General features: G+C 46.5%; 1 long non-coding RNA gene across 1 annotated transcript in view; it reads left to right on the top strand.

The window, feature by feature from the left end:
- Positions 1 to 14472, top strand: part of LOC147124484 (uncharacterized) — a 49850-nt gene that overhangs the window by 16773 nt on the left and 18605 nt on the right. Inside the window, exon 2 of the long non-coding RNA XR_015078370.1 lies at positions 2899 to 3139. This is a non-coding gene — a long non-coding RNA (uncharacterized LOC147124484). The remainder of the gene's footprint in view (positions 1 to 2898; positions 3140 to 14472) is intronic.

The raw sequence follows: 14472 nt of genomic DNA, 5'->3' as shown, positions 1-14472 counted from the left end.
AGATGAGGGGGTTGACGTATGAGGAAAGGTTGAGTAGGTTGGGACTCTACTCATTGGAGTTCAGAAGAATGAGAGGCGATCTTATCGAAACATATAAGATTGTGAGGGGGCTTGATCGGGTGGATGCAGTGAGGATGTTTCCATTGATGGGTGAGACTAGAACTAGGGGGCATAATCTAAGAATAAGGGGCTGCCCTTTCAAAACTGAGATGAGGAGAAACTTCTTCACTCAGAGGGTAGTAAATCTATGGAATTTGCTACCCCAGAGAGCTGCGGAAGCTGTGACATTAAATAAATTTAAAATGGAGATAGACAGTTTCCTAGCAGATTAGGGGTTACGGGGAGCGGGCAGGGTAGTGGACGTGAGTCTAGATTTGGATCAGCCATGATCCTATTGAATGGCGGAGCAGGCCCGAGGGGCCGTATGGCCTACTTCTGCTCCTACTTCTTATGTTCTTATTATGTTACAATTTATTTTTTAAATAATAAACAAAATAATGTTCATGGTATTTCAGTTTCTATCTTTTATACCCATGTGAAAGTCCCAAACTTATTTCTCTAACATTTTTAAAAAGTGAGGATTAAAGCTGCTTTTTATTTCCTGGTTTGCTGTCTGAGAATCCTTCAATGTGATTGGCTGCTTAGACAGCTTGTTGACGTCACTGCAGCATTGCCATAAGAATCCCTATTCACAGTGCTGCAATTAATTACAAGTTGAGAAACCTCAAGTTTTCGCCACAGAGATTGCAAGATCCCTGGGCATATTTCTTCGAGGTCAGCGGCGAGTAGCTTTGCTTCGCCGCTGACCGCAAATTACAGGCATTATTTTTTATCCTGAAGTATTTTAAATTTCTGACCTAAAATTAGTACCAGTATGGTTTAGTGGTAGCACCTCAGCAGCAGGTGCTACCACTAAACCATGCTGGTACTAACTTTAGTAGGCTGTGGATTCAAGCCCCACTGCAGGACTTTAGTACATAATTTTAAGCTGATATTTTGGTGCAGTACTGAGAGAGTGCTGCATTGTCGGAGTTGCCGTCTTTCGGATGAGATGTTAAGCCAAGGCCCTGTGCGCCGTTAGGAACATTAGTCGGCCATTAAGCCCCTCTAGCCTGTTCTGCCACTGTTAGATCTGTACCTCAACTCCATTTACCTGCCTTTGCTTCATATCCGTTTATACCCTTACCCAACAAAAATCTATCGATTTCACCTGTGAAAATTTCAGTTGACTCAGCATTTACAGCCTTTTGGAGGAGAGAGTGTGAATAAGTGCCTCCTGATTGCACTCCTGAATGGTCTGGCTGTAATTTTAAGATCGTGCCCCCTTGTTCTGGATTTCTCCACCAGAGGAAATAATTTTCCTTTACCCTATCAAATTCTTTTGCCATTTTAAACACCTTGATTAGATCCCCCCCTCAATCTTCTGTACTCAAGGGAATACAAGCCAAGTTTATGCAACCTGTCATCGAGGTTTAACCTTTAACCACCAGTATCATTCTGGTGAATCTGCACTACATCTCCTCCAAAGCCAGTATATCCTTCCTGAGGTATGGCGCCCAGAACAGAATGCAATACTCTAGATGGCGTCTGGCAAATGCTCTACACAACTCGAGCATAACTTCCTCCCTATTTTATTCCAGTCCCCTTGAGATAAAGGCCAACATTATATTCGCCTTTTTGATTGCTTTTTGTACCTGTCCACTAGTTTTTAATTTGTGTATATGGACACCCAAATCTCTTTGCTCCTCTGCAGTTCCTAGTTTCTCACCATTTAGAAAATACTTAGATTTGCTTTTCTTAGATCCAAAGCAGATGACCTCACAGTTCCCCACATTGAACACCATTTGCCATAGTTTTGCCCACTCAATTAATCTGTCTATATCTCTTTGTAACTTCCTGCTCCTATCTGCACTACTTACTGTGCCTCCCAATTTAATGTCATCTGCAAACTTGGATATACAGCTCGCTATTTCTTCATTCAAGACATTGATAAATATGGTGAAAAGCTGAGTCTCCAGTACAGATTCCTGGGGAACACCACTTGTCACATCCCACCAATCAGAGTACATCCCTTTTATCCCTACTCTGTCTCCTACACCCCAACCAATTTCCAACCCATGTCGTAAGGATGCCTTCAATTCCGTGTGCTTTCATTCTTACATGGAACCTTATCAAATGCCTTCTGAAAGTCCATGTAGACAACATCCACAGGCATTCCTTTCTCCAGCATGGTAGTAACCTCCTCAAAAAAATTCAATTTGTCAGATATGGCTTAGCCTTTGCAAATCCATGCTGACTCTCTGACTAGCTCAAATTTGTCCGTGATCAGTCATTCTGTCCCTAATAACAGATTCTAATATATTCCCCAAAACTGATGTTAGATTCACAGTTACTTGGTTTCTCTCTCCCATTCTTAAACATTTGCAATTTTCCAGTACAATGGCACAGTTCCCGAATCAAGAGAGCTTTGGAAGACTGTGATGAACAAATCTGCAATTTCCTCACCTACTTTTAATGCCACATGGTGGAAACCATCAGGTCCTGGAGATTTGTCTATCTCAAGTCTCATTATTTTTTCCATTACCATTTTTTTAACAAATGCAGCAAGTTCCTCCTCTTGATATATTTTTAGTTTCCCTTGTACCACTGGTATTTTGACCTCTTCTACTGAGAGGACGGATGCAAATACTAATTTAACAAGTCTGCCAGTTCCTTATTGTCGATTACAGTATCCTCTGCATCTATCTTTGAGCCCACATTTCCCGTGGCCACTCTCTTTTATTTAATATATTTATAAAAACTTTTACTTTTAGTCTTGATATCCCTTAAGTTTTTTTTTCGTATTTTATTTTTGCAGATCTTAATGCATTTTTTATATCCCTTTGTTGCTTTTTATAGCTCTCCCAGTCTGCTGGATTTCCCGTTCAGGTGGACGTAAAACATTCTGTGGCACTTTTCAAAGAAGCGCAGGGGCGTTTGCTCGGTGTCCTGGTGAACATTTATGCCTCATCCAACATTCCTAAAACTGATTAACAGGACCTTTCAGTGTGTGGATTGGAATTCTCATTCCATGCAGTAGCTCTTGATTGACAAGAAAGAGGAGATACATTACTCAAACGCGTAGATCACCTTTAATGCGGTAAAGAAAGAATTTACTTTTATATAACGTAGTGAATAGGGCTGCTATTGATTCAATCACAGCGTTATTTGAGAACTTTGCAGATAGTGCTTGTTTGAGCCAATTGTGATTTTCTATGCTATGGATGTGTGGCACCTTTTGAATATATTAAAAAGGTTATATAATAAATGAGCTACAATATTGGAAAAGTGGAGTTAGTGCTTACATGGAAGTTCAGAAATAACTTTACAACTGCAATTTGCAGTGCACTCAATTCCATGTAAGTGAACGGATCAACTCTTTTTTTTCTTAACTGAATCATTTTTAATGGCTCCCATGGGAATACTCTTTTTTTCATTCAGTTAACATATATTGCCCAAGTCACAGGGTATAAAATGAAAGGATTATTACTAGTCCTAGCCCCTTTAGGGCTACCCCAGATCAGGCGAATTCCACAGGCGTTCACTTTCAAACAAAGTTTGAGGTAGCCGAATCTTAAAGACGCTTAATTGGATCTAAAGGTCCAGACTATCTCTCCCTAAAAGAAAGGAACAACCTGAAGATGTTGCCATCCTCCAGATAGCACTTTTAATAAGTTTAGCTAGACTGAAACCTTCTGGATATTGTGAGGGTCTGGAAAACTCCCCCAGAATTCTGCAACTCCTCACCAGAGTGTACAGAAATTGAGTTCGCAAGTTTGATACAGAAGTATTATTTGGAACAATTTTTAAAATATATAGATTTGTTAAAGAACCGACATGTAATTACAGTAGGTGTTTCAATCGCAACATTAACAGTTCCAAAAACAGAAAGCTTACAATTCTATTATCAGAGATCCTTATTCTCAAATCTTAACTTCACTACATTTTTACAGTTCTTAGTCTTTATTCCAGGATATCCACCAAAATCAAATACCTCTGATACCCGAGGTACAAAGAGGTGTAGACTTAGAGCCTGCCTCTGAAGCCGAGAATCGCTTTGCCCCTTCAAGCGAGTCTATCATCCCATTTGAAAGTTCAATTTTTATACCCTTTTGCAGTGGTATTTCTTTTGAAGTTTTCTGCTGATGTAAGCTAATTATCTCGTCATTTTTCTGCTGACCCCTGCTATTCTTAGTTAGATCAGCTGGTAGCATTAAGAATTATGTCTCTACCCTAGGTGTTTGAAGCTTATCATAAAAAATGGTGTAACCAGCAGGTGCATCTATTTGATGTCATTTTTACCAAGGTCTTCTGTTTGTGTCTTTTTACGACATGTAAATTAAAACACCTCAACCAGGGTGATCTATGCAATTCTTATTTACCTCAGCTGGTTGCAACACAGAATCGTGTCTCCTGTGTTTCATTTGATGTCAGTTTTACGAAGGCATATGTTTCTTAATTTTCTGTGTTTCTTTCCCGAAGTGTAATTTAGGACACCTTAACAGGGTGTGCCATTGTGTTCTTTCCAAGGCTGCAGACTTCAGGAGTCTCCAACCTCCTGTTTCAATAAGGCTATTGATTCAGTGTCAACAACTTATCTTATCTCAATAGCCTGTATGCTGTTAACAGCTTTAGATTGTTGAGGCTTCCAGATTTCCAGACCTAGTATGTCATGTTTTAATAAGGCTAGAATTCTTTCATAGGATGGTATATTTTTCTGAATATGGATTATTCCTTCACACAAATAACTAGAGGCGTTATCATTATATTTGGTTGATATAATTTATAAAGGTAACTTTCCAATCTATCTACCTTTTGGAAAATCAAAACAATGTTATTCAGCTCCCATCAAAAATTCTGTACCCTTACCACCAGCTCTACCCCCTTCCCAGCTGCTCACTCAGGTTAAAGCAGACCCAGTGTCTTGTTTGACCCAGAACTGAGCTTCAAACTCCATAACCCATCCATCATGATGAACATTTACTTCCACCTCTGCACCATTACTCATTGCTGCCAAGACCCTCATCAATGCTTTTTTTATCTCTAGGCTTAAATTCTCTAAAGCCCTCCTTGCTAGCATCCCGAGCTGCACCCTCCATAAATTCCAACTTGTCTTAATACTCTCACATGAAGCCTTGCTCACACATCACTTCGATTCTCACTGATCTTCGTTAGCTCTCTGTCCCACAAAGCATCCACTTCAAAATCCCTGTTTTCATGTACACGTCCCTCACCTTCCCCACCCTACCTCATACAACCTCCTCTAGTATTGTGCCTCATTTGACATTCTTTAATCCTGTAATCCAATGTTCCACCATTGGAAGGAGAGTCTTCAGTCACCTCGGACTCACTTTCTGGAACTCCTTCCTTAAACCCATTTGCCCTGCTATCTCTCTCCCTATCATTAAAAATCTTCTTACCATCCTGTCGGTCACCCTTCCTCCCTGATGCACTACTGCTTGGTGTCCATTTTCGCCTGTGTGGAATGTACTGGGATTACATAGAATTTGCAACATGGAAACTGGCCGTTTGGCCCAACTCGTCTGTTGATATTTATTGTCCATGTAAGTAGTAGTCTTAATCCCACGTGCCTGCCCTGTTTGCATATCTCTTTATTCCCTTCTCCTTTAGTTACCTACCTAACCCATTCTTAATTGTTGATATGGGGCCCGATTTTTGTGGATCGTGCGGGAAATTTTCTGGTTCCCACCCGGAAAAAAAAAAGGGTCAGCCAGCTGCACGCAATTTTCCCTCGTGGCCAATTAAGTTCCAGCGTGTGGATAGCCTTGCTAATTGTCCATTTCCAGTCAGAAAGCCCCACAGTATGATGTCGTCATTTGTGGTGCTTTTTGTTGAATCCGTGTGTTAATGGAGACACGGAATGCAGGAGTTGATTTAACAAGTGTTTACTGAACAAAGTCTGGAGGTGAACTAACTATACAAGACGCGATACAGGCTTATATACCCGAGTGGTCACTACCGGTACTACAGTACACGGGCTTCAAAAAAACATAGTTCCTCTTAAAGGTACATACACTACAATTCCTCCCCTTTTAGATAAATAGTACATAACATTTTAAGTAATCATTAAATAACATTTTTACAAGAACAATAATCTACACATTTGCTGAAGTTAATCAATTACAAATTCAGTCTCTCTGGAGGCTTCCTGACTCGGTCCGGATAACGCCTCGGTGGTGTAGTAGGTTCTTTTGGCAAGGTCGATTCGGCTTGAATGCCAGTGTCGGGTTCATCTGGGTCCAGTATCACCGGATCGGAGGTAGATACTATGGGTATCTCTGCTTCATCATTAGGCGTATAGAGTTGTGGTGTAGGTTGTCCCTTTTCGGATGACTCTATGATCTGGTCAGCATGGTGCCTTATTATGCTTTCTCCAATGTCCACGGTATACATCAGCGGTCCTAGTCACGTGCAAATAGTTCCAGGCTGCCATTTCTCGGTACGGTAGTCCCGGGCCAAAACTTGTTGACCTATCTGGAAGGTTCTAGTTGGCCTTTCATTCATGCCTTGAAATTGCCGGTTCTCTACGTCCCTTCTGATGTTTGGCTTGATCAAATCCAGCCGGCATCTTAGTCTTCTATTGAAAAACATCATGGCGGGGGTTTGGTTTGTAACCACATGTGTTGCATTCCTGTACGCAAACAAGAAGTTATCCACCTTATGTTGTAGATTTATGTCTTCATTACCCATGGCCTTTATGGCCTTCTTGAAGGTCTGGACAAACCTTTCAGCTAATCCATTGGTGGCGGGATGGTATGGGGCGGACGTGTAGTGCTTAACCCCATTGTTTTTTAAGAACTTCCTGAATTCTTCGGATACAAATTGCGGTCCATTATCAGAACAGATCTGTTCAGGCAGCCCATTCCTGGCGAATATGGTCCTTAATACTGTGATGGTTTTTTCCGTGGTGGTGGAGGACATCTTTATTACCTCCGGCCACTTGGAGTGTGCATCCACCGCGATTAAGAACATTGAGTCCATAAATGGACCAGCAAAGTCGATATGTACCCTTTGCCATGGAGATGAGGGCCACTCCCATGGATGTAGAGGGGCTTGTGGTGGGGCATTTTGGACCTTCTGGCATCCTAGACAGCTCTTGGTCATTTCTTCGATGTCTCCATCGATACCTGGCCACCACACACGCTCTGGCTAAGTTCTTCATTTTCACTCCACCCAGATGCCCCTCGTGAAGCTCCTTTAGCACTTTATCCTGGAGTTTGGGTGGAATCACCACTCTGGATCCACACATCAAGGTTCCTCGGCACACTGACAGCTGTTCTCCTCTTTGCGAGAATGCTGGCAACAGTGGTTCGCCATGTGCTGGCCATCCCTTCACCGTTAAATCGTAGACTCGTGAGAGAGTCGGGTCATTTCTCGTTTCCTTTTCAATGGTAGAATTTGTCACTGGTAGACATTCCACTATGGTCGAGTGGAACATCTCCACTGGGTCCACCGTAGGTGCCTCTTCTACCGTTGGCAACGGTAGGCGCGATAAACCGTCAGCATTCCCATGCTGTTTTGTTCCTTTGTATTCTATGTCATATTGGTGTGCCCCTAGGAAAAGGGACCACCTCTGTAGCCTTTGCGCCGTCATAATGGGAACGCCCTTTTTAGGGTTGAATATGGAGACGAGGGGTTGATGGTCAGTCAACAAGGTAAATTTTTGTCCGTGTAGGTAATGGTTGAATTTCTTCACCCCCCACACCAGGCTGAGTGCCTCCCTGTCGATCTGGGCATAGTTACGCTCGGCTGAGTTCAATGAGCGTGACGCAAAAGCTATCGTCCGCTCCGAGCCATCAGGGAATCTATGCGATAATACCGCTCCCACGCCGTAAGGGGATGCATCGCACGCCAGTCTGATTGGCAGTGATGGGTTGTAATGAGCCAACACTTCCTTGGACGTGATCAAGCCTTTGCATTTATGGAAGGCACGTTTACAGTCTTCGCTCCATTTCCAAATTACTCCCATTTGTAGCAGTGCGTTAAGAGGGTGCAGAACAGTTGACAAGTTCGGTAAAAATTTATGATAGTAATTTATTAATCCCAGGAACGACCTTAATTGTGAGACATTTTCAGGCGCTGGGGCTTTTGCGACCGCTTCAATTTTTTCAGGTGACTTATGCAACCCTTCTTCGTTAATGACATGGCCACAATATGATATTTGTTTCTGGAAAAATTCGCACTTGGGGCGATTTGCTCGTAGGCCCCGTTCTCTCAGCCTCGTGAGCACCTGCTCCAAATTGGCAAGGTGCTCGTTGTCGTTTTCTCCTGTTACAAGGATGTCGTCTAGGTAGCATTGAGTCCCCGGAATCCCTTGCAGGACTTGCTCTATAGCTCTTTGCCAGATAGCTGGAGCTGATGCTACTCCGAAAACCAGTCGATTGTACTGGTACAGGCCTTTGTGTGTGTTTATCGTGAGATACTTTTTCGAGGCCTCCTCAGCCTCCATCTGTAGATATGCCTGCGCCAAGTCAATTTTGGTGAAGCGTTTCCCTCCAGATAGTGAGGCGAAAATATCTTTTATCCTCGGAAGAGGTTACTGTACCGTGTGAAGAACCGGGTTTACAGTCGCCTTGAAGTCCCCACAGATGCGAATTTTTCTCTGTTCTTCAGATTGATCATTATTCAACGTTTTCTTCATGACCGGGACGATGGGTGTTGCCCACTCGCTCCAATCTACCTTGGATAACACGCCTGCTTTTTCCAAATTCTCCAGCTCTGCCTCGACTGCTGGACGAATTGCGTATGGCACCGGCCTTGCCTTAAAAAACTTGGGAATTGACGCATCTTCCACTTTTATTGAGGCGGTGGCGCCTTTCAGGGTTCCTAGTTCCTGTTGAAACACTTCTTTGGCGTTAGCCAAGATTTCTTTTAATCGTCCAGGTATGACGTCATCATCATTTTTTTTCTTGCTGGTCACCGTCAGTGCCTGAATGGAGTGCCAGTCTAAACGTATCTTTCTGATCCATTCACGTCCCAACAACGGTGGACCACCATCTTGCAGAACGTATAAATACAACTTCTGTATTTCCTTGCCGTTGTATACAACAGGCACACTTATTTTCCCTCTGGGGTATACTTTCTGCCCCGTATATGTCTTCAAGATAATGGATGTGTCTTTCAAAGGTATATGCGGAAATAGCCGCTCGTAATCCCGTCGACTTATGACGGTCAGAGCTGATCCTGTATCTAGCTCCATTTTAACTGGGGACCCTGCTATCGTGAGGGTAACCCAAATGGTCTGGTAATCTTCTTCGGCAATTACATTATGTAATTTGAGACAGCTTAGTCTCTTGTTTCCGGAGTCGCTATCGCTCTTCTGGTCTTCGGAGCTACTGTCCGTCATCATTTGTACCTTTCTGTACTTTTCCTTATTGACCTTTTTACTGTCAGCGGATTTTTTCCCAAATCGGCATCCACGTGCAATGTGTCCCATCTTTCCGCATTGCCTGCATGCTTTGTCCTTGAACCAGCAGTCCCTCTGGTCATGGGTGGATCTGCCGCAGCGATAACATCTCTCGAAATCCTGTGTCATTTCATGGGTGCTGAAGTCCTGTGGCTTTTGCTGTATCTCTGCAGCTCCTCTTGCTGCTGCTTCGTATGATACAGCCACACTGAAAGCCTTGTCCAGTGTCAAATCTTTCTCAGAAAGTAGTCTTTTCTGTGTTCCTTCGCTTAGGAGACCGCAGACGAATTTGTCTCGTAGAGAATCTGCCAGTCCTGCCCCGAATTGGCAGTGCTTTGACAGCTTTCGTAATTCGGTGAGGCAATCAGCGTTACTTTCATTCTTGTGCTGATTCCTCCTGAAGAATTTGAATCGTTCCGCTATCAGCGGTGTTGGGTTTAAGTGCTCCTGTAGGGTATCAACAATCTCTTTAAAATTCTTGTCCATCGGTTTGGCTGGAGTGATCAAGTTTCGTAACAGCCCGTATTTCCTTGCGCCCATCAGATTTAGAAGTACCGATGCCTTTTTATCATCCGCTACTTCATTCGCCTTGCAATATACCTCCACTCTTTCCACATATGTGGTCCAATCCTCTATACCACTATCGAAAGCAGTAATATTGCCAGTCTTAGGCATCCTGAAAATCAAAAATGGCGCCTCCTGCACTTTACCTTCTTCCCTGCCGAGTCAAGATGGCGCCTCCCGCGCTTTCCCGCTGCTGCCAACGCTGTTCTCCGCAGTTCCCGTTGCGACCTGCAGCTTTTCGCGGTATGTCTTTTTAAAATTTTTTATTTACACATATATTTTAAACAGTTTCTCCGTCACTTGGAGAATCGTTCCCGTCGGACCCTCTGGGACTTTCCCCTCCCTCTGCTCGGTCCAAACGCCGACCTGCTTTGCAGCGCCGGCTGTCTCCTGAGTGCTCCACCCTCTGTCTCTGTTTGCTTCTGCTTTCCGACTCGCTGCCTGGCCCCGCTGCAGAGTCACCTGATCGAGCCCCAGCCCGCCGCCCAGGAAGGATCAGTGCACTACCTGCCACCAGCCCATTTAGCTGGTGAAACCACAGTTTTTTTCTCGTTTTTTTTTCTTCGACTTTCATCTGAGGAATCAATCTCCTTGAGGTGCTGCCGAATTGCAGGTAAGTTCATTTCTAACTCGTCGCCACTGTTGAATCCGTGTGTTAATGGAGACACGGAATGCAGGAGTTGATTTAACAAGTGTTTACTGAACAAAGTCTGGAGGTGAACTAACTATACAAGACGCTATACAGGCTTATATACCCGAGTGGTCACTACCGGTACTACAGTACACAGGGGCTTCAAAAAAACATAGTTCCTCTTAAAGGTACATACACTACACTTTTAAAATGTCCAGCAAGTTTCTCCACCTCTGCAGGCTTCTCAACCACTCTTGCACAATGGCAGAGGAGCCTGCACCAGCTGCTGCCAGCGGCAGAGGCCGAGCTGCCGCCAAGTTCAACGAGACGTCACTGCAGACCTTGGTGGATGGGGTAAGGGCCCACAGGGAGGTCCTCTACCCTCGCTCAGGGAGGAAGAGGCCTCCCAAAGAGTCCAGGGCTGCCTGGATGGAGGTGGTAGCAGAGGTAAACTCTCTGGGAGTCACCCGTCGCACCTGGATGCAGTGCAGGAAGCGCTTCCATGACCTTCACCGCACAGGGAAAGTAAGTATGAAGTTTCCATCACCCTCAACCTGATCCCCATTGCCTTTCCCCAACAGCACTCAGCTTCAGCAACCTCTTCCTCCACATCCCACTTCACAGTCACATCCATGCACCCTTACCCATTCCCTATCTCTCTATGCTCACATTCACATAACTATTCCACCATCCAGCCCTCTCACTGCCTCTCACTTTGATGCTTGGAAGACAACTGACAACACACAGGGAGGGCCCTTGGTCTTGCAGCCTCACAACATCTTTGTCTCCTTCTAAGCATCTATGCTATGCAATCTCTACACTCACTCCTGCACTCTCACTCAAACTCCACTTGTCTCTCTCATTGCAGGAAAAGAGAGCTCACAATAGACGAGAGTGTGTGAGGACTGGAGGAGGACCATCCTCAGTCGCCCACCTGAGCCCCTGGGAAGAAGCAGCGATGGAGATTGCTGGGGCTGACGTGCCTGTGGATGCTGGGGCAGGAGAGACGGGAGCAAGCCCGCAAGCTGGTGACAGAATAGTTCTCCATCTCTCTCATTGACATAGCTTGAGTTGCTGATATGATTCTGAAGCCACATCATTTGGACTTATGAGCATATGCCAAACCCAATGTGCAAGTAGCCTTGCCATCACATCTCTAACTCTTTCCTTTACTCCCCCACAGGACCATCCGCTGCCCCGTCGCCACTGCCGAGGAGGAAGAGGCTTTGCAGCCAGACTCCTCAGAGGAAGCTCCAGCCTCTGAGGGCGCAGCGTCAGCTGAAGTAAGCGCACCCAGCACCAGCGCAGACACTCACACCTCGGCGGGACCTTCGGGACATAGAGTAAAGTTGCCACCTGGTGTATCACAGCTCACAAGTGAGCATCGGCAGATTGTGGAGACAGGGACAGCAGTGGAGAGTCCTTGTCGGAGGGCGCAAGGCTCTGCCAGCTCAGCTCAGCTGCATGTCGACCCTATGCCTCTGAGTCCATCCGCAAGAGAGGAGGTGATGGATCTCCATGCACAGATGCAGGAGTCTCTGGGAGGTTTTGTCTCCAGGGTCGCTGCGAGTGTGGAGCGAATGGAGGAGTCCATGGCGAGCATGAGCAGAGCCTTATTGGAGTCATTGGCGCATCAAAGCATCACCACGGAAAGGATGGCTACCTCCGTGGCAATGCTGGCTGCAGCCGAAGAGAGGAGGGCTGCAGCAGAGGAATGGAGGAGCTTAGTCGCCAGGGTGTCGAAAACTTGGTGAGTGCTCTGAATAGAATGGCATCTCTTGAGGAGCGATGGGCATCTCTTGAGCACCGAAACCAGACCTTCATGGAAGTCCCTCTGAGCAGGACTTCCAGTGCTGAGACGGGTCCCCATGGCCCCCCTGATGTGCAGCAAGGTGCTCTCCAGCCACTTGCAGGTGCTGAGGGGGAGCTGACCCATGAGAGGGAGGTTGTTGGCATACCTCAAGGAAGTGGGGGCTCCTCTCCACGCGCTCACACTTCCATGCCACTTCAGAGCCCTCGGTCAGAGGCCCGCCGGAGTCCACACCCCAGTGAGATAGGAGTCTCAAGCCCTGCACAGCCGCAGGAGCAGCAGACTGCTGGCGAGCCCTCACAGGCTCGCCACCCCAGTGGACGCCTGCCAAAGGTGTCGAGACAGACGCAGCAGGAAAGTGAGCAAGAGGCCTCCACATCTGAAGCCACAGGGGTAGCACTACGTAGGAGCACGCGTAAGAGAAAAATAAAGCACCACTAATCACAAGGGTAGTCACTTGGGTGAAAAGTCTTGTAAATAGTTTTAATGCCATCATTTTCCTGTGCATAAAAAATCTGGTGGCAGCTGCTGCAGTTATGGCGTCTCATTTGGCGAATGGGGATATCACATAGAGGTCTTAGAATAACTTGCAGATGTCAGCAAGCTGGTCAAATAGGTAGGAATGTGTAGGCATGGGCCACTGTCCATGGTCAGTTAAGAAACAGTGAGGCTGCAGTGTTTGATCAACAAATCTGCCCAGGATGAGTGCGTTCCTTGCATTCTGCCCAGCAATGTTCTCGCGCACTGGTGCCGCTGGTTGGCGGGCCTCTGCAGGATGCTCGTTTCCCTTTTCCTCCTCCTCCTCAGCATCATCCTCATCCGAGGCGGCTCTGTGAGGAGCCTCTTGGTCCTGCGGAATCGGCAAGCTGAGGCATGTTGTGAAGCATACAGCATACCACGACGATTTTGGAGACCCTGGCTGATGAGTACTGTAGGGCTCCACCTGATCTATCGAGGCATCTGAAGCGCATCTTCAGCAATCCGATGGTTTGCTCGATAATGCATCTGGTGGTAATGTGGCTGGAGTTGTAGTGCTCCTCAGCTTCGCTGGCTGGTCTCCTCAACGGTGTCATTAGCCAAGAGCGCAGGGGATATCCCTTGTCTCCAAATAGCCATCCTTGAAGTTCGCTTGGCGGACTGAATAGCGGAGGCACAGTAGACTGGCGCAGTATGAAGGAGTCATGGCAGCTGCCAGGGTACCTGGCACACATGCAAAATCATCTTCTTGTGGTCACACACCAGCTGGACATTAAGGGAGTGGAAGCCCTTGCGGTTGACAAAAACTCCTGGATTGCGGTGGGGTGCCCTAAGGGCCACGTGTGCAGTCAATGACGCCCTGCACCCTTGGAAAGTCTGCCAGCTGAGCTAATCCAAGCGCTCGCGCCCTCACACTTGTGCGATCCCTGGTGAAATGGATGTGATTGTGCGCGAGGGCAAAGAGGGCATCGGTGACCTGTTTGATGCAAGTGTGTGCAGCCACCTGGGAGATGCCGCTGATGTCTGCTGCTGATCCCTGGAAGGAGCCTGAGGCATAAAAGTTGAGCGGTGGTGACTTTGATGGCCACTGGTAAGTAGTGTGGACCTGGTGCTCTGGGCTCCAGGTCTTGCTGCAGCATTGCGCAGATGTCAGTCACAACCTCTCGCGAAAGTTGGAGCCGCCTCTGGCACTGCTGCTCAGTCATGTTGAGGTAGCTGACCCTGTGTCTGTAGACCCTGTTTTTGGGGGGGGGGGGGGGGGGGTGGTATCTCCTGCGCCGACGGCCTTCCATGCGCTGGCCCCTTCTGGGCTGTGCTGCCCCAGGTCGCTGAGCCGCAGCCTGCTGGTGATGCTGTTGCTCCAGCCTCCTCTGCTGTTGCAGATCCTCTAATGCCAGGAAGGGAAGGAACAAAAGGCCTCCCATGCTTCTGGCAGATGCCTCCGTTGAGGCGCTGAGTTAGGGTGGTGAGAGGGGCTTCCCAGGAGCTCAGACTGGAGAAGTGTGTGAGGCTCCAACCTTCCAC

This window comes from Somniosus microcephalus, chromosome 1, assembly GCF_052327205.1.
Source record: "Somniosus microcephalus isolate GS21.2 chromosome 1, FLI_Smic_1.0, whole genome shotgun sequence".
In the NCBI taxonomy this organism is placed as follows: Eukaryota; Metazoa; Chordata; class Chondrichthyes; order Squaliformes; family Somniosidae; genus Somniosus; species Somniosus microcephalus.
Note: the sequence above shows the minus strand (reverse complement) of the source record. Positions and strands in the feature narration are given on the sequence as shown.